At 37.7% G+C, this 24,513-nt stretch overlaps 1 pseudogene; it reads left to right on the top strand.

Moving 5' to 3' along the window:
• Positions 1-15,701: 15,701 nt before the first annotated feature.
• On the top strand, positions 15,702-21,466 carry LOC110700087 (annotated as a pseudogene).
• The last annotated feature ends 3,047 nt before the right edge of the window (positions 21,467-24,513 follow it).

Genomic DNA, 24,513 nt, shown 5'->3' with positions numbered 1-24,513 from the left:
ATGCCGCCTAAGGGTGGTGAATGTTTCTCGGAGATCAACAAGGTGATCCGCCTGTAGCTTTGATTTGACTATCATGTCATCAATGTACGCCTCCACATTTCTCCCAATTTGATTAATGAAGACCGTATTAATCATCCGTTGGAAAGTGGCAGGCGCGTTTTTCAAGCCAAATGGCATCATAGTATAACAGAACAACCCCTGATCAGTGACGAAGGTCGTCTTCTCTTGATCCTTTTTCCACAGGGGTATTTGATGAAAGCCGGAGTAGGCATCCATAAAGCTTATCAAGGCGTGACCGGCTGTAGAGTTGACCAGACTATCGATCTTTGGAAGCGGGTAACTGTCCTTTAGACACGCCTTGTTGAGGTTTGTGCAATCAACACACATGCGCCAGGTCCTATTCGGTTTCTTAACAAGGACCACATTGGCCACCCAGTCGGGAAAATTACAAGGCCGAATGAACCTGGCGTCTAGCAGCTTTTTGACTTCAGCAGCTGCCGCCTGACTTGTTTCCTCGCCGTGGTTTCTTTTCTTTTGCCGGATGGACTTCTTTTTGGGGTCCACGGCGAGTTTGCTGACAGCGAGATCCGGGCTGACGCCTGGCATCTCTTCCACTTCAAAGGCAAAAATGTCTTTGAATTCCTTTAGCAGGAGGTGCAAGCTTGCACCTAAGGTAGCATGAGCAACCGTCCCAACCTTTACAGTACGCTCTGGAAGGCTGTCATCCAGAACGAGATTAATGTTTTCACCAGCCGGTTGGGGACGGAGCTCGTCTGACCGTTCACCGGTCAGTGATTGCTATTTTTTCTCTTTCTTCACCTCCACTAGCAAAGGGGCCTTTCTTTTCTTCTCGACTACTGGTGGGACAAGTGCTGGGTTGGCATCCTTGACATTGTCAAGGTCTATTGGTTCCTGGCCGCCTGGGTCCACAGTATCTTTGGCGGCTGAGAGATAGCACTCCCAGGCCGTCTTCTGATCCCCATTCAAGGAACCAACAGAGCCGTCGTCCCTCTCATACTTGATGAGCATGAGAGACGGGATGATTACCGCCTTGGCTTCGTTGAGAGTTGGCCGACCAAGGATAATGTTGTAGGCGGTCAACTCCTCAACGACCAAGAATCTGACGATAATATGTCGTCCCTGGCCTTTCTCTCCCAGCCGGATTGGTAAGTTAATTCTCCCGGCTGGGTAGAACATCTCGCCCCCAAAACTTCTTTTCATTGTATTTCAGCTTTTGCAGGCACCGGAGGCTGATGATGTCCGATGAGCTGCCGGTGTCAATAAAGATTCTTCCAACCAGCTGGTTGGCAACCTTACATTCAATGACGACCGGGTCATCATGCGGACGGCGGACGCTGCCCCTATCCTTCTCAGTGATCAAGACGTCTGGGAAGGAGATGCTTTCAAACGCCTGCTCATCATCATCCTTGTCCATCTTTCGAAGATGGCTCTTGGTGCCCCGGATGGTAGGGCCACCACATGAGAACCCGCTTGCTATTGTGTAGACCGGCTCCTTGTCGATATCCGAGCTACTAGCAGGCTGGGGGTAGTATTGGATGACTGACCCTTGTTCTTATTCTTTGCCCCGGCTGGGGACTTAGAAATGTAAGACTTCAACATCCCCTTGTCAGCCAGACGGTCCAACGCCCGTTGTAGGCTGAAGCAGTCGTTGGTGTCATGGCCAACCTCCTCATGGTATTGGCAGAATTTGTTCTTGTTCCTTGATCGAGTGGAACTTTTCATTGGATTTGGCTTTTCTAGGGACAGCCGGTCCTTAATTTCCATGAGGATGGAGTTGCAGTCCTTGTTAAACTTGTACTTAGGAACGTACGGTTTAAACTCTTTCTTTTTCTTCTGGGACGGCTGGTAAGAGTCATTAACCGCCCAGATTTCTTTTCTTTTCTTGCTCTCTTCTTTATTTTTGGTCGGCTGAGCAGGCCAGCTGTCTTTTTGCTTGTCGGACTTCTTGGAGTCCGACTGGTTACCAGGCGAGCAGAGGTCGGTAGGTTGAATGTAGCTTTCCGCCTCCCTCAGGGCCGCCTGTAAGGTGAAAGCCCCTTTTCTTACTAGGTCGAACTTAAAGGTAGAACCGTCTCTCAGACCCTTGAAGAAGTCTGTAAAAGCTACCTCATCAGACAGTCCTTGAATCTGAATTCTGATCAGATTGAACCGCCTGACATATGAGCGCAGCCCTTCTCTCTCTCCCTGCTTAACAATGCTTAAGTCAAGGCTTGTTTTCTTAGCAGGGATGTTCATTGAGAAGTTGGAAGCAAACAGGAAGGCGAGCTTCCTGAAATTGGCAATGGACCCGGTTGGCAAGTTGCCAAACCATTGTTGGGCAATGCCCTTCAATGTAGCCGGGAAACATCGACACCAAGTGGCATCATCCAGCCCCTGTAGGTACATGAGGTTGGTGTATTCCATAAGGTGATCTTCCGGGTTGGTGGTACCATCATAGGTACCCACCAATACATTCTTAACCTTGGTCGGCTGTGCCGCCTCGGTTATCTCCCGGGTGAACGCAGAAGGTTGTTCTCCCAGGCGTAGCAGACGGAGCTGCCAGTCCAGTGGCTGGACATTTTGATATGCCGCCTGACCTTCGAAGAGAGCCGGCTGCATGAAGTGAGGGGAATACTGACCGTAAACATGAGTAGGTACATACGGTACGGTTCCAATCATCTGAGGGCCAGAATGGACAGTATTACCACCCGTCTGGCTCTCATGCAAGGAGAGAGAATTCCCTGCAGAAGTATTGTTGAAGATGTCAGGAAAGTTCGACGTTGAAGCCGACTCAGACAGCTGTTGATTTCTCTTCCGGTTAATTATTTCCCGGGCATCAAGAGATGATTTTTTACTTCCCATCGGTTGTTGAGTCCGGAGGGTATTATTGTTGTTCATATTAGGAAGAAGAATCTTGGACCAATCAATGGTCTTGGATGCCTTCTCCTTTGGATGATGAATGGGCTGCCATTCTCTGACTTACTTCCCCTTTTCCAAGGGAGTCTTCTTGACCGACTGGCCTTTACTTGGGCCAGCCCGGCTCTGGGTGATCAGCTCTTTAATTTCACCCTTGAAACTTGTCATCAATCTCATGAGTTCGTCCCGGGTGACAGGCGTCGATCCGGCGGCCGTATGGGTTTCCCCTTCTGGCTGCCCAGGGGGTCGACTGGTACCCGCCTGGGAGGCACCCCGCTCCAGAGTGTCTCTAGGCCGGATGCGCTTGGTTCTGAGAGAGCCGTCATCGGCTGTAAAGGTTTCGGCTTGAGGATCTTCATCCTCATGGTCTGTAAAGACTTCTGGGTCATCGCCCAATCGGTTAGGGGATTGTACAGACTCTTGAACCATCTTCGAGGTACTCTCCCCACAAACGGCGCCAAATGTTTTGAGTGTTTTTATCCCTCTGGAGAGTTACAACACGAAGACTGATCCGGTGTGAGCTGTACCTGCAAACAAACGGAGACACCGATTGGGTGGTGCTCCGCCTCTGACGATCAAGTTAGTAACTTGAAGGGAGAGAAAAAGGTGCGAAAATTTACGTGGGTATCTGCTCGGATTCCAAGCTCATATGTCTCTATCACAGGGACAGTGTGTAATAAATGATAAAATGTGTCCTCCAAAAGAGGGGAATCTCCCTATTTATAGGGTCCTCGGGATTTGTCCCCCTGATTAGGTCACTGAACCCTAATTATTGGTGGGCTGCGCCGCTTTGCGGCTTTCTCGGGATTTGGGCCTGAAGGCTGCCATTTTCCCCCTAATTTCTGGAGTGACACGTGTCAGGCAGGGGTTGGTCCACTTTGGGCCATCCTGAGGCTGACACGTGTCATCCTCTGATTGGACCACGTGGCGGGGTAAAATTACCCTAAACAGCAGGAATCACTTTTCACTATAAGAATCGAGTAGAGGCCAATACGGGCGAATGTGACTCCATGACTCACTTTGTACCATCATCCACGATATTCCTTTCGTGGTTCCGAACCATATGGAGTTAGTAATCTCATGGATTATGAATGGGGTGTAACCTTCACGGGTTAATCGTTGTTGCCTTCGTTGTCCCTTTATTCGTGGTTGCCTTTTATGATCCGTGAACGGTTTACAATTTCCTTAAAATCTTGTTGGCGGCTCCCTACTTTCCTTGTCCCTAATCGTATTATGTCAATTCCCACTTCCTATGAGTGCTAAGCATATTCACCACATGCTTTTATGTAGGCGCACTTCGAGCGACGCCTACAATTTGGCGACTCCACTGGGGAAAATTCTTGGTTATTTATCATTTGAGTGATCGGTATTTAATTGAGATGAGTGGATGAGACTTGAAAGATTCTTGAAAATTATTCCTGCGATTTAATTGGCATTGTCACATATGCATATGATTTTTTAGGTTACCTATTTTGCCACAATAGTACGTGTTCTACGTATGTGGCTAGCCCGGGGGATTTATGCTCTATCAACCTGAAAACGCTCATGGCAATAAGGGTTCATCCGAGTTTTTAAATCCACCCAAACCATGGAGTCGAGTTTGATTTCATCACGAACTCGCGGAACCGCCCGTTGGCATACACCCTCAAGGGAGGCTGCCTTGCTAACGCGTCCAAACTCTTAACCATGGTACCCTTTGACACCCAAAAGCTTGACCATAGTGGAACATAGATCTTGACTTTAGGTTGCGAACTTCATTGCATCATTCGTGACAATGTGATTATATGTGCAGACTTTTTATTTATTTATTTTTTATCAAACCCTTTTTTTTATTATTAGAGTCGAGCCATAGATTTTTTTTTTTAAAAAAAATCTGAGTCACCCGGATTTTTATTCCCGTATACTGCACAAGAGTCAACTTGTTTTGGTCATATCCGAAGTTCTAGAAAAATTTATGTGTCGTTCCACCTATGGATCTGTAGTTCCGAGTTTTATCTTTCATTTGGAATTGGTTTCGTCCCAATCAGAGTCACAGATCAAAAGTTATAACTGATATACTACAGCCTGTCCAGTTTAAGTTTCTTTTTAGCGTCAACTTTCTTTTGTTTTATTTTTTTTAAAAAAAAAAATTTATATCTTTTTGTGTCAAGCTAGTATTTAGCCAAATCTTTTAATCCGTGTCAACTCATATAACATAGGATTATAGATTTTTTTTTTATTTTTTTTTATATAACCTTGAGTCCTAACTCTTCTAGAATTCTAGTCCTCTTCCTAGTTTCTTGTGATCGATTTTTGCGCTAACCTTAACATGTGTTATTCGTCTTTGATTGTGGTTGATCTTATTTATGACTAACGATTGCCAATGAACCGTTTTCACCTATTAAATAGCATAAACATTAAAATTGGATATTAATCAAGTTAGTTTGTCTTTTAGTCTTCCGTGCTAATGGTCATTGGGTCCTTTGTTTTTCACAACGTCGTCATATCTAGCCATGTGATCATACCACGAGTCTTACTAAAGTCACCTAATACACATGTTGAGTCATTGCACACACTTTGTCTTCGAGTAATGCACTATATTGTTTATGATCGTATACTAGGACCATGCATGCATTGCTTTCCGTCGTAATAGGAATGAGTGGAGTATTTCCCATCAGTTTTCAAAATTGTTTCATACACTTTTCCTTTCCAATTCGAGTATTGAGTGAATGCATTAAGTGAGTTCATCCTTACACAGTACTTGAGTCTAAAATCACTAGGCAATAGTTGGAAGAATAAGGGGAACATCACTCCTTCCTTCTTTTCTTCCAATCAAAGCATCAACAACAAGAAACTTATTTCTTCACCAGGCGGCAAGAAGTTACTCATAAACAGCCATGAAGATAAAGCACAATGCAAGCTTCTCACCAAGATTTCATATTTTCTTCTTCTTTTGTTTTAAACCCTTCCCCCTAAAAGTCTAGCATAGGTTCTCCTTATCTATGTGTCTATGTGTCACATTTCTTACCTTCTTCATAAATGAGCATCTCTTTCTTACATTCGATCACGTAATTAGCAAAAATAAAAAAAAATTGCCTAACTAAACACAAGGTACACCAATGACTTGAGGCACCTTTGGAACCCTGTCATTCCCTATTAACCATTCAATCACATATCCATTTCTTCGTCAACCACTTTGAGCCTCGTCTAATGTTTGGCCTTCATTTCTTCAACCCATATTCACTTAACCTTGAGATGGGAAGGTGTGTAATTTTTATAACATTAAAAAATCAGGTAAAAAAAAAGCAGCAAAGCTACAATAAAACAATGTCTAAGGGCAAGTGTTCCAATGTCTTTGATATGAACACGTCTCAAATTATGTCTCTCATCGAATGCTTGGTACAGTGCCTGAGAAACATGAATGCTAAGTGAGTGATGGACCGCATGATCTGAGATTGCTCACATTGATTCAAAATAATTAAAAAAAAATTGCAAAATTCAAAATTTTCAAATTCACAATTACACATCTTGGGAATTCTCTCGGGTCTTGAGCCTTGTACCCTTTTCTTCCTTAAACATTCAGCTTAACCACATTACAACCCTTGAAAGACCTCTTTGAGGTGTACATATACTTGTGCAAAGTTCGGTTAGAGCTACGTTGGCTTGATTCCTAACGGATACGTAGGCAACCTCACATCGAGGTGCGGCCACATTCACATTCATATCCACATTCATATTCATATCCATGCATGATCGAGTCAAAGAATATCCAATGCTTACCCTTACCCATTTAGAGCTAGACTTGGGGGCTTGAACCCACATCATTTAGCCTACCCAGCCTAAAGAGTCATCATCTTTGACTCTTCTCACATCTATTTCCATCACCACAACCCTTGCAGCCATCCTTAGTATCACATTCACACACTTCACTCACACATACATATCCATATAACCTTTCCTTCTAGGAACCTTCTATCATGAAATCTTACTTCAACGATGCGCATGTTTCGTCATCTTTCAAGACAACATCAAAAGATACATTGTATACTTGCCTAGCTTCTAGACCTAAGCAATGTTCATTGTTTCATACATCACATATTGTGCTTAGCTCCTTGACCTATGTGACATTCATTATGTGATACTCATCTATCACTTCATCTATATACGTGCTTAGCTTCCAAACCTAAGTAACGTTCAAGATCGTTTCTTTACACCATATGTGATGCTTAGCTCCATGACCTAAGTTCATTCATCTATCGTGTCACATGACGTAATTTTCCTTAGCCTCCTAGCCTAAGAACATACATCATGCATACATTATACTCAAGACGGGCAGTTCAATATGACAAGAAGAAAATCCATGTGATTCATTTAGTCTTGCTTAGCAAGGAAGTTCAAAACTTCTTCCCTTTTCTTATCATGACTTTTATTTTGGGGAAGTTCAAAAACAAAACTTCATTTTTCACGTCTTTCTTTCTCGGGAGAAAGTCGGTACCCTCCACTCATGACAAAAATGACGGAAATTTTTTGCTTTTGCATTTTTAATTGCTTGTGTCAGTGCACACACTCACTCAAGACACACACAATTACAAGTCATACACATGTCATGTCATGTCAAGTCAAACTTGGTAAAGTCTTTTGCTTTTGCATTTTTAATTGCTTGCGTCGGTGCACACACTCACTCAAGACACACACAATCACAAGTCATACACATGTCATGTCATGTCAAGTCAAACTTGGTCAAGTCAGTTGGTCAAGTCAATCACAGTATATACGAGTCCCTTGCAAATTTTATTTTGCAGGTCTTATCTACAGCCCACGTCCGGGGACAAGCGGACCATCTACAGCCCACGTTCGGGGACAAGCGGACCATTTACAGCCCACGTCCGGGGACAAGCGAACCATCTACAGCCCACGTCCGGGGACAAGCAGACCATCTACAGCCCACGTCCGGGGACAAGCGGACCATCTACAGCCCACGTTCGGGAACAAGCGGACCAACCACAGCCCACGTCCGGGGACAAGCGGACCATCTACAACCTACGTTCGGGGACAATCAAACCACCATCATTTCATGACGCAAGGTTCTCGATACATAGAGACTTGCAATCTCATCATCTGTCGACTTTCCTCAAGCATGGAAAGTATTATTCGGTGGATTTCTTCAAGCATAGAAAACCGCCAAATTCCTTTGTCGGCTTTCCTCAAGCATGGAAAGCATTATCGGTGGATTTCTTCAAAGCATAGAAAAACGCCAAAATCATATGTCGACTTTCCTCAAGCATGGAAAGTGTCATCCGGTAGGTTTCTTCAGGCTTAGAAAGCTACCAAACTCATTTGTCGGCTTTCCTCAAGCATGGAAAGCGTTTCAACAAACGTCATCCGGTGGATTCCTTCAAGCATAGGAAGCTACCAAACTCATTTGTCACCGATACACTGTGTCAGATATGCATTCTATCCCTTTACTCTTTTATCTGTAGAACTTACATTTTTCTACAGGTATCGGCGTATACAGAATGATTTAGGATCGCAGAACTTCTTAAATCATTCTCCGTCCTTATCGACTACTTTGACTATTGTTTTCGAAACTGATGTTTCTACAAACTCAGTCAAAGAGGGGGCTTCTGTAGACACCTAAAAATGTCTCTCCAAAATCAAACCCGATGATGAACAACCTTTCACCGCCATTATTGGTCGGGTTGAGTATTTAATTTTTGGAGTGCTTAAATCCATATTTCCATTTCATAAACCAACCTAATTCCTAGCCCATTTCCCCAAACCATAACTTATTTTCCTCTTTTCGTACCTTTAAACCCAAAATAATTCATTTCGTGTCCTTTAAAATCATTCATTTCGTGTCCTTTTTATAAAAACGTTTGATCTAGTTTATTTTGGTCCATAATATGGGTCCAATGATTAAATAATTGGATGGGTATTTAAAAGAGCTTTCCAACGATATATTATAAGCCCAAATCCGAGTTATAACGAATAAGTTATGGCCAAAATATTAAACTGAGCCCAAACCGAACCTAAGCCCACCTTACCTACGACCCAATGATCATGTGGAGGGTCCAAATGATTTAATCCAATTCCTAAACCAATTAGGATTTATTAGAATTTTCTATAAGTTTCTAAAAGATCCTAATTATCCTCTTTGAAAAAATAAGATCAAAGAGTTTGAAATTGAATAAAACTCCTTTTTTTGAAAGTCCTAATTTTATCCGAATTGAAAGACATTCAAAGATAGACAGATATTATTTTCGTGCCTCATATTTTTTATCCAAATTTTATATGGTTGGATAGCCCTTGAAATTATCTTTCCAATGATATATTATAATATCAATTTCGAGCTATAACGGAAAAGATATGAATGTCAAACTCTATCCAAAACTGACATCGTCTCACTATTTCGGCCATATCTTTACTTCTACAAATTATTTCAATCTGATTCTAATTGGGTTAGAAAGTATACTTCAATATCTTTCCAAAAATATCTTATTTATCTTATTCCGATTTCTAGATCAAAAGATATGATAAAAACAAAAACCGTAAAAACTGTTGTCTATCGCAAGAGTTTTATCCGATTCGAATTCTTATCTTTTCTTGATTCTTCGATCTTCTTTTTTGTCTATAAATAGAGGTCATATCACCCCTTTTCCAATCATCAACAAGCTTGATCATAAAATAATTTTCTTCTCCCTTTTTAGCCTAAATACTAGCCACCCTATTCTCTCAAAATACTTCCCCTAATTAAGCACTCCAAGGAGTTTATACAATACCCAAAGTTCTATACTTAAACCAAGGCGTGAAAGGTATAATTAACTGAGGGTTTGGACCAAATCAAATCTATATTTATTTAATTTAATTTTCATTTGATTTAAATTTTTATTGAAGTTACTAACAATTTATTCATGATGTAGCAATTTAAAGGAACGCGCGGAATGTGAGTATCTAATTAAATTAATTACTCTTATTTCTTATTTCTAGTATCATGATTAGGGTTATTTTATATTTGATTTGACTAACGTTATTATTTTAAATTTCTTCCAATATTAATGTTTATTCCATTGTTATTATGATCACCATATTGCATGTTTAAAAGAAATATGTAATTGAAAATCACGCCTAATAAGATAATTTGGACAACCGGTTTAGGTTCATTTTTAGTCTTGTTGTTAATTGAAGTGATCACTAATATTTTATAATTACATGTGGCATTAATATTAAACAAATTTAGCCTAATAATAGTTTGGAGCGAATTGAATATTTTGTTTGTATGCCTTTGAGATCGCAGGAATCACTTTTCACTATAAGAATCGAGTAGAAGCCAATACGGGCGAATGCGACTCCATGACTCACTTTGTACCATCATCCTCGATCCTCCTTTCGTGGTTCCGAACCATATGGAGTTAGTAATCTCATGAATTATTAATAGGGTGTAACCTTCACGGGTCAATCATTGTTGCCTTCGTTGTCCCTTTATTCATGGTTGCCTTTTATGATCCGTGAACGGTTTACAAGTTCCTTAAAAACTTTTTGGCGGCTCCCAATTTTTTCCTTGTCCCTAATCTTATTATGTCAATTCCCACTTCCTATGAGTGCCAAGCATATTCACCACATGCTTTAATGTCGGCACACTTCGAGCGACGCCTACAATATTCCTGCTGTAGAAGAGTTTCTAGATGTGTTTCCGGATGAGATTCCTGGTATGCCACCAGTAAGGGATGTTGAGTTCACTATCGACCTAGTGCCTGGAACTAGACCTATTTCTAAGGCTCCATATAGGATGGCTCCAGCTGAGTTGAGGGAGTTGAAGACCCGGTTAGATTATTTGTTGGAGAAAGGTTATATTAGGCCTAGTTCATCACCCTGGGGAGCTCCAATATTGTTTGTGAAGAAGAAAGATGGAAGAATGAGGTTGTGTATAGATTATCGAGAGTTGAATAAGGTGACAGTGAAGAATAAGTATCCATTACCAAGGATCGATGATTTGTTTGACCAGTTGAAGGGAGCAAGGGTCTTCTCAAAGATAGATTTGACATCGGGTTATCACCAGTTGAGAATTGCGGAGCAAGATATTGCAAAGAGTGCTTTCAGGACCCGTTATGGTCATTATGAGTTCATAGTGATGCCATTTGGTTTGACCAATGCACCTGCAGTGTTCATGGATTTGATGCATAGGATTTTTAGGCCATATCTGGATAAGTTTGTGGTACGTAGTGTTTATTGATGATATTTTGGTCTATTCAAAGAATGAAGAAGAACATAAGGAGCATTTGAGACAAGTGTTTTCATGTTTGAGGGGGCATCAATTCTATGCCAAGTTGTGTAAGTGTGAGTTTTGGTTGGAGGAAGTAGCATTTTTGGGCCATGTGATTTCCAAGGACGGAGTTGTAGTGGACCCAAGCAAGATTCGAGCTTGAGTGATTGGCCAACCCCAAAGAATGTATCGGATGTAAGGAGTTTCTTGGGTTTAGTAGGCTATTACAGAAGGTTTGTGAAGGATTTTTCAAGGATCGCGAAGCCCATGACAAGTTTGATGAAAAAGGAGAAGAAGTTCTCATGGACCCAAGAGTGTGAGGAGGCATTTAAGATCTTGAAAGAAAGGTTAACCACAGCACCTGTGCAGGCTTTACCGGATGTAAGTGATCTATATGACGTGTACAGTGATGCATCGAAGTTGGGATTGGGATGTGTGTTGATGCAACATCGAATAATGATTGCCTATGCCTCGAGGCAGTTGAAGGTTCACGAAGGGAATTACCCAACCCACGATTTAGAGTTAGCTGCAGTAATGTTTGCCTTGAAGATTTGGAGACATTACTTGTATGGGGTGACTTGTAGGATTTTCACGGACCATAAGAGTTTGAAGTACATTTTCACCCAGACGCACTTGAATGGGAGGTAGAGACGATGGTTGGAGTATATGAGTGATTATACATTGGATATTCAGTATCATGAGGGGAAGGCTAATGTGGTGGCAGATGCATTAAGCAGAAAGTCAGAGCATACGGTGAATGTGATGGTAGTACCAGATCAGTTGTGTGTGGAATTTCAGAAGTTGAATTTGGAGGTAGTGGGGCATGGTGAAGTGGCTAGGATGTTGAGTGCCTTGGTGGTTCAACCATCCATTTATGATGAGATAAGGGAAAGTCAATTGGAAGATGAGAAGTTAAAGACAATATAGAAGAAGATTGATGAAGGAGAAGTGTTGGATTTCACCATTGGGGATGAGGGAAGTATTCGATTTAAGGGAATATGGTGTGTACCACAGAATCGTGATGATCTGAAACGACGATTGGTAGAAGAAGCCCATACTGGAGGGGATAAGTTGTATAAGGACATGAAGAAGACTTTTTGGTGGCCCAATATGAAGAGAGAAGTGGCTGAATTTGTCTCTAAGTGTTTGACATGCCAGAAGGTGAAGATTGAGCATCGTAGACCTCAAGGAAAGGTCCAATCCTTGGAGGTGCCCAAGTGGAAATGGGATTCGATTTATATGGATTTGGTGGGAGCCTTTCCAAAGACCAAGGCAGGGAATGACACTATTTGGGTAATAGTGGACAGGTTGACGAAGTCAGCAGCGTTCATACCCATGAGAAGTACTTGGACCATGGATCAGTTGGGAAGAGCATATGTGAAGTTTGTGGTGAAGTACCATGGGGTACCAAGGATATCATTTCGGATAGAGATTCAAGATTTTTGTCTAACTTTTGGCAAAGTTTGCAAAAGGTAATGGGAACTAAGTTGTTAATGAGCACAACATTTCACCCAGCGGCAGATGGTCAAACGGAAAGAACGATTCAGACATTGGAGGACATGTTGAGAGCTTGTGTGATGGAGTATCAAGGGTCTTGGGAAGACCACCTAGATTTGATAGAATTCTCTTACAACAACAGTTACCATGCAAGCGTTGGAATGGCACCGTTTGAAGCATTGTATGGTCGGAAGTGTAGAAGCCTAGTGTGTTGGAATGATATAAGTGAGACTATGGTTCTTGGACCAGAGATGATTAAGGATATGGTGAAGCAGGTTAAGTTGATCAAAGAAAAGATTAAAGCGGCCCAAGATCGACAGAAGAGTTATGCTGATCTGAAAAGGAGAGAAGAGGAGTACGAAGTAGGAGAAAAGGTTTTGTTGAAAATTTCACCCATGAAAGGGGTGATGAGGTTTGGAAAGAAGGGAAAGTTAAACCCAAAGCACATAGGGCCATATAAGATCATTCAGAAAGTGGGGAAAGTGGCTTATAAGTTGGATTTGCCTAGTGAGCTAGAAAGGGTTCACAATGTGTTCCATGTGAGCCAAATCCGAAAGTATTTGACTTATGAGGAAAGACTAGTAAAGATTCTTGACTCTAAGGTCAGGAGCACAAGGAACAAGGATGTGAGCATTGTGAAAGTGTTGTGGTCAAATAAAAAAACTGAAGAGGCTACATGGGAAGCTGAGGCTGATATGAGGAAACGCTACCAAGAGTTGTTTGCCTAAGGTTAGTGGTCGAGTTACGGGGGCGTAACTCCTTTTAAGGGGGGTAGAGGGGGATAGAGTTTCGCGCGCCTGTTTTTCGAGTCATTTTTGAGTGATTTCGAGTCTTAATTAAGTTTAGTTGGAGTCTTGAGTCAAGTTAGGATGTGCATGAACCAATAATTTCAAAATGATTTTCGTTTCTTTTAGCTAAGTTTCGGGTCGAAACTTATTTAAGGGGGGTAGACTGTAATACCCCGTATTTTCCTAATTAATTAATTATTATTTTCTAAAAAGGGTATTTTAGTAATTTAACTTACTATTTAAATCTTGGAGCCAAAATGATATTTGAATTTTGGCGCCAAAAGTATTTTAAAAACAAATTATTATTTTGGATAAAATTTATTATCCATTTATCCTATTTTAAAAACATGATTATTTAGATATTTCGGATATTTTAAGTTAGGCAAAAGCTATATTTTATTATTATTTTAATAAGTCCGAAAATCCCATTTATTTGACTAATAAATTTCGGATTTTCCTATGTGAAAATCTGATTTTATTAGTTAAATTATTTGATGAATATTTGATATTTTATCATTTAATTATTTTATACAATAAATTTTATTTACACAATTATTTTAATTCCTTAAAACTAGCAAAATAATTTCCTAAATACTAAATAGGAGGGCTGAAAATATGAGCTTAGGAAAGCTCAAAAATTTCGACCATCCCATGTAGATTTTGGGAAAAATATTTTGGTAATTTGTATTTTTAATTTTCTCCTTAAAATCTCCTATTTTCCTTAATTCTAATTCTCCATCTTTTTAATATCCAATCATTATATTTTCTTGCCATTTATTCTTCTTTATTATTCCCCAAGTAATTCCAATTTCCTTAATATTTTTCATGACATACATACCTTCCATATTCAATTATACACAATCTCTTCAATACTAAAACTTTCCTTAAATCTTTACTCACTTCTCCAAGTAATCCCTTAAACCCTACTTATCATAATTCTTCCTACATTTTCCTACCATAATTATTGCATGAGCTATCCTATAAATACCCCTTCATACCTCCCACATTCTTCACATCAATTCTCTTCTTTTCTACTCCTCAATTTTACACAAATTATCCCGTTTATATTTGAAGCCAGTTTTCGAGCACTTCTATTCAGTTTTGGGGTATTAATGTTTCACAGAAAACTGTTTCTCTCAAAAAATCCTTGAGGTTAGGCTCAATAATCACCCAATTCGAAGTTATAACGAAGGAGTTATAGCCTCTGCAAGTTCTGCCTACTTTTTCCAACGAAAATCCAGTTCTTCTTTCTCCTTGGTTTCTTATCTTTCTTCTCCTTTTCTCTTATTCAATTATTATTATTATTATGGGAGATTAATATAAAATTATTATGAGAAGTTTTAATTATAGAAAATCAGATTTTAATGATGTTATGTGGAATCAATTTAAAAGGTTCATGTACATATAGTTGGGAGGGTTTAATTTAATTGTTTGTGATTATTTGATAACCTTATATTAATTAAGGTTATATTTATTTGTAGGGTGTTTTTGATCAATCTACTTGAGAGTTATTTTGGAGTAATTTTTGGCTAAGCAAGGATCAAGGTACGTTAGGTGGCTAGATACCTTGAAAGTGATCGATTTGAATGAAAATGTTTGAATGATTTATGTTGCTTGAATTAAATTGACTTGAATTAGGTTTATGAAATAAAAGTATGTTTAAAATGTTGGTTTTAATAATTGAATTGGAGTATTGATTTTTATAACATGTTTTGATTAATTAATTTATTATTCATGTTTAAAAAGGATTGATTTTGAAAGCAAGTTGGATTTATAGAAAAGGAGTTTGGATTGTTTTCATTAAAGGTTGAATTATTGGATTTAAAAGAGGATTTATTGAATCATTGATTTATTATTATGCTTTATAAGCATGTTTCTGATCCCACTATGCGGATTTGGTTTATTGATAAGGTCTTGGACTTTGTATGACCGGGTCTTTCCTCAAGAATAGCCTTGTAACATAAGGAGACTAGCTTGGGGGGTGTGCACACTTAGGAGAGGAATTGGTTTAATTGGTTTTATTGGTTTATTATGAGGAACTGGGTTTTAATATGAGGAAATGGTTTTAAATAATTGGCATTGGTTTTATTGGTTATTGGAATATTAAGAATTGGTTTTAAACCATGAGTTTAGAATATTAGAAATTGGTTTTAAAAGCATGTTTGCAAATAAATTGAGTTTTATTATCTTGCACTTACCGTACTTAGCATATTTTGCTAACCCGTACTTCTTATTTGTTTTGGTTTACCCTGTTTACCGTAATGGTAAACAGTGTTATTTCAGGTGAAGTGAATAAAGTAATGAATTGGAGTCCCAGGATTTGGTTTCACTAATTTAGGAATCTTGGTCTTTGTATTTAATTTGAGTACTCATGACATTGGTTTCTATTTATAGTTATTATTAATAAGAAGAGTTTTGAAGTTTCCGCTGCAAAGTATTGTTTTGTTTAGTAAGTTGAGTAGCCTTGCGTAATCACGCGGCGGTAATACGCCTATGTCTATCTCTACGGTATAATTATACATATTATACTGGTATTTCCGTAGAGGGAGATTTGGGGGTGTTACAGTGGGGCGACACTTGGCGGAAAAACTGGAATGTCAAGTTTCGCTGTCTCGTGGCCTGCTTGCGAGACCGACTTTATATATTAGTGATATACTGATATTATTACAAATTCTTAAATGAACTTGGTTCACACTAATTTATTGTGGACCACTAACATTAGAGACAATATGATTGTTTTATTAATAAAAAATAAATGTCACTGTAACACCCCAATAATTCTCTCTTAAAACCTGTAAATACCCTGAATAAAATCCAAGAGAATTACTGGCATGCTACCGCCACGTGTTCAAACGTTAAGGCTATATCAGAAATTAGCAGCGGAAAACTAACTCAGTTATAAATAAGTTTCAAAGTCAATAACCAAAAGCAAATTAAATCATACAACTTGGAACCATTAAGGCCCTTATTCAAAACCCCACAAAAGTAGTAAATAAATAAAACCAGAGTTTAAATAAATTCAAACTTATGAAAAGAAATAAACTGCGAATAATAACCAACTCTCTACTCAAAATCCCACAACCCTGATGCGAATGCTGTGTATGTAAGAACATGTGGTTAATCTGCTCCCCAATATTACAAGTGTAAAAATTGGATCGTCACAGGGTCATTGAAAGGCGAAGGCCATGACCAAAGAAAGACACACACAAAAGCACGCAATCAGCAAAGCTGAGTACATACAAGCTGCGAAACAAATAAGAAATCCATAACATGCTACTAATAATCAATCATCATGCATCATTAAATTATACACTCAACACACGACTATATTATCAATTTTATTAAGACTTCACTAGTTAATAGTAGCAAACTCATTTTATTTAATTCTTTGGATTAAGCAACAGACAAGGTTGTCCAACCCATGCTCCATTTGGAACATCAATAAAGAAAAACCCATGTCTCCTTTCGGAAACATCAATAAACATCCAACGACCACGGGCGCGACTCCGTGACCGTAGTTAGTATGAGATCTCACCTAACTACTAGTTTTAAAAAAAATATTTGAAATAGGAGACTCGTAGATCAGACGGCCTCGATAAAAGTACATGGCTAATACCCCGTGTACCCCAACCCCTGATTGTCATTACTCCAGAAGTGCACCAATCCAGAGTTTTATTGCTCATCCATCTTGCACTTTACGTGATTTATAGGTTTAGACTTGGTGATGACTCATATGCAAACAATACAATCAATCCATATCAATTCAATCAAGTAAAACAACTTTTCAATTTCAATTCTTGATTTATTAGTGACAAGCAACATTTATTATTTATTCCTTTAACTACCTCCGTGTATAAATACCTTGAGTGCATAAGGCACCCCAAAACCTTAACTTCGTCTTATAAGACTTAAATTCTTCCTTTACTCATCTTGCTTGCATAATCATGAATGAGTAATAAATTAATCATTACACCAATCATATACCTTTGCCTCTAAGCGCACCTTGCATAATTAGAGCACAAATAATACTTGCAATATAAAATAGTGCACGTCATACGAAATTCACTATGTATAACCAAACAATTAACTCAGTCATCCCTATACATGATACTAAGTTCTCGATCCGTCCTTAAACATGCACCTAAAAGAAAGGTTTCGTAACTTGTACGTACCTTGAGCAAATGAATTGGTATGCCACTTTACTAACTAGAAATCACCTTCAATAAACTCCTCTCCTAAACCAAATAATAACATCTTAATCAACACCCAATCAACCAAATTTACAGCAATACTAACTTACTTTAAAACCTTCAAAATCCAAATCAAACAACACTTTAAAACCTTCCCTTTAGTTAAAATTAAAGGCTAATATATAGTTCTTTAAATTTTCATCATAAAAACCTTAAAATACACTCTTATACGTGAAATTACAGCAAGTCTAAAGTTTAATAAAAATCTTAGAATTATTTAAAAACCCCTAATAATCTCCCTTTTTAATGGGTGATTAAACCCTCTTTATAAAACATCAAAAGTAATACTTAGAAACTATTTCCAGCACTTAAAACTTCAATATAAAACATATATTTATGCTTAATTAACTTTAAACATAATTAATTTTATTAATCAAACTCAAGGATAATATTTTAAGTATAAAAAAAACTTCGTTAAAATAAAAAAATGCCCGAAAATCATATTTAGAGGCTGAATTTGGCCACGAGAGGGTGGTGATCACTACCAAAGGTAGTGAGGCTTTCTTAAAATGTTGTTTCCTTATGGAAAACACTACTTTTCATCAAAATCGGATGAGTTCAGAATTTGATTGGGATTAAAACGGGATTAATATTAACGAACGAAAATCTAAAAATTAAACCACGAATTTACGTGTTCAAAATAATTTGGAATTATGTTAAACTAATCAGTAGTTATAATCACCAAAATTTCAAAACATCATTACTATAAAAGCCCTAAATCAATTGTTCATAAAAACCCTAAAATCATGATTTTCAATAATTAAAAACCCTAGGTTATAAAATTTACAAAATCTGAAAATTATGACATTTATAAATTCTGAAATTATAAAGCTTAATCATCAAAATACAATTTTATACTAATTAAATTAATTTCCACAAGTGGAAAAAGTTTCATTTGTAACGCAAAATATTGTCCGTTACGAATAAATATTTATTCGTAACGAACACCATGTGCCCGTTACAAATAAATATTTATTCGTAATGGACACCATGTGCCCGTTACAATATTTGGCCCGGCTGGAAAGAGAAGCCCATGAAAAGAGGAGCCCATTTCTAATTATTAGGGTTTCACACTCCTAGTCCTAGCCGTCAAATTAAACACTTATATCCTCCATTCTTTACTCTCTCCTCTCTCATTTTCCTAACTCAATCTCTCTCTTCTACGACTCAATTCACTCAATCTCCTCCATTTCACCACTCTAATTCCTTTATTCTCTTGTTTTTTTAGTCTTTAGAATGTCTGAAGGACTATTACTCCCTCTACACCGTCGACGGCAGCGAAAAGGCCGTCATCTTCGATCGTTTTCGCGAAGTTCTCGATGAAACTGTCGGCGAAGGTACTCATGTCCGAATTCCATGACTCCAGAAGCCTTACACCTTTGATATTCGTACCCGACCTCACAATTTTTCATCAATTTCTGGTATTAAGGATCTTCAGATGGTGAATCTTACACTTAGGGTTTTGTCTCGCCTTGATCAAAATCGTCTTCCTCATATTTTTCAGAATCTTAGGGCCCGTCATCAGATTGGAGTATGATGAGAAGGTTCTTCCTTCTATTGGTCTTGTCCGAGACAGCTTGATTAAGAGGTATTCATTTTGTTTTTTCTGTAATTTTTTTTCTCTGGAGATTATTTGTTGAATTATTGTTGATTTCATTTCCCTATATCATCTAAAAGGTTTGTCGTTTTGACTGGTTCAGAATTATTTGTGTTTCTTGTCGCATAATATTTTGCAAATATTCCGACAATCTAGCTGTCGCTGTGAAATACTACCGTTTATCACCAAAAATTATCCACAAACCTAGATAATTTGGGTAAATGCATAAATTTCTATATAACAAATTTGAAGTAATTGGACTTGATGTTGATTAAATTATTGATTATTGAATTAATTTTTATTATTGCTTAGTGACTAATTTGATTAACTAGTTGATACCAATAGTTGGGTATTTGTTTGAATTTTTCTGTTTATTTGTGGTTGCTTCTTTGCAGTTGAATTATTGGTGACCTTGTTGTTGTACTACTCTGAAAAGGTTATCTGTTTACGCTCACTTGCTTAGTGTTTGAATCGTCAAGTAGGTTATTTGTTTATTTCATTGCCGAATTTCTTCAAAGGTTTGTGCTTATTGATGATTAATCAGGACTTCAAGAGTGCTGATGGGTAATGAGGCAGTGTACTATCTATTTAGGAATTTAAAAAAATAAAAAATAAAAAATATTAACTGATCTGGACATCTGGGGAGATTTAATTGGGGTAACACAGTGGTATTTAACTTATTTATCTCTAAAAAACTAAGTTGAAGGAAGAACTTTTACATTATATGTATTATCTATATATCCAATTTATAATTTATTTTTTATATATATTTTGTGACAAAATCCAATTTATAATTTGATATAAAGAATAATAGTGCTTGAGCACGAAGCATGTTTATGCTATATTTTTTTGTTCAGCTATCATTATACTTTGTATGCGGGTCTCTTATTTTACATGCTTACCTGCTGCATGTTTTATACTTGGTGTGGTTTTCATTTTGGTGTGTACCTTTTGTGAACAGGCTATTTCTTCTTGGCCTGGAAAATATATGGAAAAGGTGATTGGCGGAGTATATCTCGAAACTTTGTGGTAACAAGAACACCAACACAAGTGGCAAGCCATGCTCAAAAGTATTTCATTAGGTTGAACTCTATGAATAAAGATAGGAGAAGATCGAGCATTCATGATATCACCAATGTGAACTCTGGGGATGTTTTAGCATCCCAGGGTCCAATTACTGGTCAGGTAAATGCACCTGCATATGGGATTGCGCCTTGAAATACGAAAAACGGGTTGCTCAGCCCCCTACTGCTCCTTCAGGAGTGGGTATGTATGGTACTCCAACTATTGGACAACCAATTGGTGGGCCATTGGTTTCTGCTATTGGGACTCCGATAAATCTTCCACCTCCTCACATGCCTTATGGTGTGCGAGTACCAGTGCCTGGGTCAGTAGTCCCTGGAGCCCCTATGGGCATGGCTCCTTTGACATATCTGATATCGCACACCTCTGCTCACAGGTAAGTTAATTGATGATCGACTACATTAGATGTACAAATGGAAAGAAAAGAAAAGTTTGCTTTCCCCCATGTTTAAGTGGGTAATGGGGTTTTATTTTCTGAAATGAGTTAGAATATGGTTGCCTTGCTTGGGAATACCAGTTTTACTGAGAAACCTTGGTCACTCAAAATTATCATTCTTATACAAACCTAAAATAATTCATTGGAAGGTGAAACTATGGAGTCTTCTTTAGTTTATTACAAAGATTGTCGTGCTAATTTAGCAGCTAATTAGTGCAAGTAGTGTAGGAGCTTCTCTTAGCCAATGTTCATCTGTGGATTTTTTTATTATAAATCCTTTGAGTTGTTTTCATTTTGATGATAAAATATTCCTTAATTTGTTATCTTATGCAGGATTATAAGTTGCTTGTTGCTCGTTCACAAAGAGAATTGGCAGGGGCGGGCAATGTATAATACTGAAATACTTTTGACATTTGCCATTTATAGCATCATTGAAGATTTTGATTGGTGACCTGATTATTCATATCGATATTCAACAACTCGAGCGAACTTCTACAGTTTGTGTTGGTGCCACTTGAGTTCTTGTTTGAAATATCCCTTGAAAAAAAAGGTTCTTGATTATTCTGCTAGATATTTGTATAGCTCAAGTCTAAAGAAAACATGTACATGCTCCAAATGTGAATTGATAAAATCATTTGAATGTATGGCTTTTACTAATTATATCTGAAGTGTATACTTGTATGAATTATTATTTAATATTATTTATTTTTTGTAATTGATAAAATCATTAACCAAACTAAGCTATCCAGCATATGCTGAATTTTTTTTTAATTAGGACAAATATTATTTGTAACGGGCAGATATTATGCCCGTTACTATTAACTCGTTTTTTGTAACGGGCAAAACATGTGTCAGTTACATATAACGGGGTTATTTGTAACGGTTGAAATATCTGTTACAAATAACCCCGTTATTCGTAACGGACATTGAAATGTCCGTTACGAATAATGGGTTATTCGTAACGGACAGTGCCCGTTACGAATAATGATGGCCATCCGTAACGGCTGCATACGTAACGGACGCTTCCCGTTACGGATGGGCCCTTTTTTCCCGTTACGGATGGCTTTTTTTCAATTAGTGTTCAAACAATAAAATCAAAACCCATACATCAATAATTATAATTATACAAATTAATAAAACAAAGGAGAAAATAAGACTAACCTTTATGTGTAGGAAACTTTTTGGGGATTAATGGGGTATTTATAGAGGAGAATGTTGTAGGGTAAATAGAAATACTGGGCCTCATAAAATTAATGGACCAAATGAATGAAATGGACTAAGCTTTAGTTGTATTGAAATAAATTATAGAATGAAGGTTCATAAAATAATTTGTACCAAAATAATTTTTGACCCAAATTAATAATTTGAATATTTTGAAGTTAAATTACGGAAAAATACAAATCAATATTATAAATTAAATTAAATTATATTTATAACATATTTAAAAATACGGGGGATTACAGTCACTATATTAAAATAAAGGTTATTATGTTGAAATAAAAGTTAGTGTGACATTATAAAAGCTATAAGCCTATAAGAGATTAATTTTTTAATGAAATATTTAATATAGGTGTCAATATGAATAATAAAGATCACTATTCAACATAGTGTCGTACTTTAAGTTCATAATAACATTAAAGGCCACACAAATTTTAAAAAAGGTTACTATGTTAAAAATAAGGTTACTATATTAAAATTAGGAGTCATTGTGTTGAATATAATGTCAGTAACGTGTGTATAAACCTTAAGTCCACAATAATTGTTGGGATTTTGTGTTTACAAGGGTCACAAAGAAAGAAAACAAAATAAAATGGTAAAATCTTCAAGGCGTGAACGGGATCACTTTCCAAAAGTATAATTCCGACCCTATACTACAATCGGGTATCACGAAAATTTACTCATGATATACACCGAAAAAAAATTGCAATCACAAGTAGGATGATTACAATACAATGTAAATAAGTGTATGTGATTTGTGATGATGATAATTGGGGTTTGCAAATTGGTTTCAAGAAAAATATTCAACTGCCATATTTTTCTCTTGTTTTTTTCTAATATATGTGTTTGGCACATATATATATTAGAGGAAAACAAAGCCAAACCATACCATGAAACTGATGAAAAGCGTCAATTAAAAAACAAGAAGGACACGCGCCCTATCGAGTGGACCTGAGTTCCAAAATCTAGAAGGTCTCGCGCCCGGTCGAGCGACGGTGGCCCTACCAGACAGTGAAACCCAGAAAATTGAGTTACTCCTCGTGCCCAATAGGGCGATGAAGGCCCTGTACCGGGCAGCGAATTCTTTCTCCCTTCCCCGCCCGGTCGGGCAGTGGTGGCCCTGACCGAGCGGCTAACCTCAGACCAGAAACTGGTGCGCACGAGGTCCGACAACCACCACCTTAACTGGTAGTGAACTTTCTTCCTCTAAAACGTTTGAACCAAAAGCGACACATATTGGAAACTTGAAGATCTTACACACACAAGAGGAATTACTTAAATACATATTACTTGACACTATGAGCCATGTGTCCATATATATTCATAAGTACATCAAAACTATGCCCCAATAGCTTCATGAAGCGGTTAAACTTCGTACTTATATAGGTAGACTTCCAAAGCATGCTCTTGTGACCGAGCATTATGTCAGGAATTCTATTAAGTTAAAACAACCTCTTTTCATCAGTGAAAAACCGGAACTTAACCTTGGATGATTTAACAAGTTCCCAATCATCAAATAAGAGAATTGTTCTCATTGAACTTAAGACCCAACGTCTTATTGGTTGTTAAGTTGAGATTCTCCTAATTGTGATTACAATGGGGCTCCAATCTTAAATGATTGCCATCCTTTTATTAACATCTCTAACCCATACTTTTAAAAGCAACTAGGGAGATTAAACTTCGTACGAATATAAACAATAGTGATTACACTATCCTTGTTAGGTCCTTGAATGTAATCATACCTTACACTAATGTTCCTTAACTTACCATTATACACTTGGTTGTATGCCTTAGCCAAGATCATTGTTATCACAATTTATCATTATTAGTGATATTAACTTTTGTAACAAAGGTATCTCATGCATTAAAACCCTTAATCATGTTGCTTCTTTACCAACATAATGTAATACAATGAACTCCAATGTCATTGTTAAATTAGTAATGCAAGTTTACTTGTTAGTTATCCATGAAATAACACCTCCCCCATTTGGGAATACCCATCCATTACTTGCGGACGAATGATCTCTATTTGAGATCCAACTTGCATCTGAATACCGTTCTACAACAGAATGGTATCCACTATAAGACAAACCATAATCCATGATTTTCAACAAGCATCGAACCGCTTGCCAATGTAGCATACTAGGATTGCTAGTATACCTACTTACTTGACCAATTGCATAAACAATATCTGCCTACTTACGTAGCTTTTGTCTGATACATGCATACTCTTTTGTAACCAAGAGTATAAACTCATATTCACAAAAAGATTATCATTATCCATATAACTTGAATAAATTTCACGAACAATATCAACAAACACTTCATTATACTATCACCATAGAGACATAAAATAACATCAATAATTAAATTAAACATTGAATTAATCAATTTTAATAATTTCAATACAAAATCCTCATGTCATAGACCATGACACTCATTGCCTACCTTTATTCGATTTCTCCAAAGAAAATTCGTTATTGTTAATT

Source organism: Chenopodium quinoa, unplaced genomic scaffold (genome assembly GCF_001683475.1).
Source record: "Chenopodium quinoa cultivar QQ74 unplaced genomic scaffold, ASM168347v1, whole genome shotgun sequence".
Lineage (NCBI taxonomy): Eukaryota > Viridiplantae > Streptophyta > Magnoliopsida > Caryophyllales > Amaranthaceae > Chenopodium > Chenopodium quinoa.
Note: the sequence above shows the minus strand (reverse complement) of the source record. Positions and strands in the feature narration are given on the sequence as shown.